This window comes from Borostomias antarcticus (genome assembly GCF_949987555.1).
Source record: "Borostomias antarcticus genome assembly, chromosome: 12".
NCBI classification, from domain to species: domain Eukaryota; kingdom Metazoa; phylum Chordata; class Actinopteri; order Stomiiformes; family Stomiidae; genus Borostomias; species Borostomias antarcticus.
This window is the reverse complement of record NC_140245.1, coordinates 1,804,419-1,807,037: the sequence shown is the minus strand read 5'-3', so window position 1 is coordinate 1,807,037 and position 2,619 is coordinate 1,804,419.

The following is a 2,619-nucleotide window of genomic DNA, read 5'->3' as shown; positions in this document are numbered from 1 at the left end:
ATGTATTTAAGTGTCCTTCTCCATTTATGAAGCTCAGTCCATATGGGCTTACAAGACACTGGATAACAATGACAGTCCAGGATGTCCACATGACAGATCATAATCTACATTTACACATATACATACTGTAAGCTACATTTCGCAAACATTTCACAAAAGATGAGAACATTCAGTTTGGATGTCAACTTGGGTCAAAATCACCTATTTTGCTGGATACAGTATTCACTGTCTTAGTTGCCATGGATTCTCTGGCAAGAACAAAACACATGACATTCAGACAGACAAAACCAATCAGGGTTCATCAACTGATTATATTTCAAACAAAGACTTTCTCAAATCACTGTACAGTATAGAGCACAGTATATTTATCAGCCTACCTTGATTGCTAGTGGCAGGCTAGCGGCCCTTAATTGAGCACATACAGTAAGGATCTCTGCCCTCTTTTTGAATTAAATGTTATATAAGGTTCAGTGAAGTAATCATCTTTAATTTAAACATAGTTTCCGTGCTTTGGCTTTTTCCAAATCTCTGTCCACTGATCCCTTTGGACCTTTAGTCATTTTCTTTGACCATATTTATATTACTCTACGAATTGTCCACGAAGACTGTATATATGTAAATTAGAAACAGAACATATTGCAGAACCCTCTCTTGACCAATAATGATGAGTGTGTGCTCTGTCCAGATTAAAGATGTTTTTTTTCTCACGCTTTCCTCTGGCGGTTCCACAGCCGGAGTATTTCACATATCTGCTTGATAAGACGGCCCCCTCACCCATGTCCGCTTAATAGCTGCCTTCGCGAGTATATTCATGTACCCAGAGAAAGTGCCTCATCGCCGGGTTCTCCTCAGAACCCACTCTCCTGCGGCAGGAATTAAAATGGAGCCGACCATCAAGCTTTGAAAATGTTGAAAAACCAAGATACTAACGAGCTTCTGCCAATGCCTTCCTAAAACCATAAAACCAAGATATTTAGAAGAGGTGTTCTTTAAAGGTACTGATCCCAGCTGAAAAACTGGATATGGCTTCTCTGCTGCTCACAGTGCTTTCACAATGTATAATCTCTTTTTTCCATTATTGATAGCAAGCCTCCGTTTACTGAACCATGAACTGTGTGTGTGTGTGTGTGTGTGCGTGTGTGTGTGTGTGTGTGTTCAGCATTTTTTGCAAGTTAGACTCTTTCTCAGCAACCAACACAATGTCGTCAGCGTACAACAGAATACTTAAATTCATATTGTCCATCCATATCCCCAGATCAGACGGCCTGCGTGATCTCCTGGGCTGGATCATTTACATAAAGGGCAAATAGAGTGTTGGGGGGCACATCTCCCTGCCCCCCCCCCCCCCCCCAGACAGAGGAGGAAACCAGCCCATCCTGTGATTACGTAACTGCAGACATGTAACCAAGGCTTTGATGGCTTTGTAAAATTCACTATTCACTATCAATTCATCAATCAATGGCCTTCTTAAAATCAACAAAAACATATTGTTACCCTCTACTAGTGTAGCTCTCTTTAGAGAGGATATGACATACATATTAAAGTTTCTGCGCAGTACTGGGTTGGGGCCGGGCGGAGTAAGGCAAGGCAAGTTTATTTATATAGCACATTTCAGCCACAGGGCAACTCAAGGTGCTTTGCATGAGACATTAAAAGCATTAAAACAAAAACCAAGACATTATAGACATGTAAAGCAAAAAGCAGGACAAATTAAAAGCATTAAAACAAAAAGCAAGACATTATAGACATTTAAAACAAAAAGCAGGAGAAATAGAATACAGGAATAAAAGTTACAGTGCAGTATACAGATAAACATAACTCCTCTTAGAAAGCAGTCAGTAAGAGGAGGAAGGAGACAAAGGACAAATATATGAGGGTCTAAGTGTTCACATATATACACACACTGGTGCAGGTATATGTTTTCCTGTTAACTGCTACAGTTAGGAGATGGAACAAGGTTTGAGGTTGTGACATGGTCACAGCTCTTTTCTGTCCTGTTAACTGCTACAGTTAGGAGATGGAACCAGGTTTGAGGTTGTGACATGGTCACAGCTCTTTTCTGTCCTGACCACACAGTGAACTGACCACCGACATCAGGACTGCTCATATTTCACCATAGGCTGAAAACTCAGCTCTTCAAGAAGTACAGTATTACCAGGATAGGAGGATTAAGATCATACAGTATTGTTTTTTTTTTGTTATTTACTTTTGTTCTTAAGCACTAGATTATACTTTGTCACTTGTTTAGAAAGGAGATGCACTTGCGAGTTCTGGTGAATAGTAGTACACTAACTTCCTATGTTAAATGTAATTATTCTAAGTCACTTTGGATAAAAGTGTCAGCTAAATGACTAATGTAAGAAGCCTGGGAGAAGAGGGGTGAGGCAGAAAGCGTGCTGCCTCATGTGGATTTTGTTTGAGATCTTTCATTTGGAACACCAAATCAAATTTATTAAAGATACAGCCTCTGGCTATTTTCTGCAACTTGCTTCCCATTTTAGCATATGTGGTTTTCCCTGTCCCCTGGGTTGCAACAATACAAAGAAACTATGGTGAAGTGTGCATGAGGTAGAAGAGGAGGAAGATGACGAGGAGACTGACAAATACACAAGGGTGTGC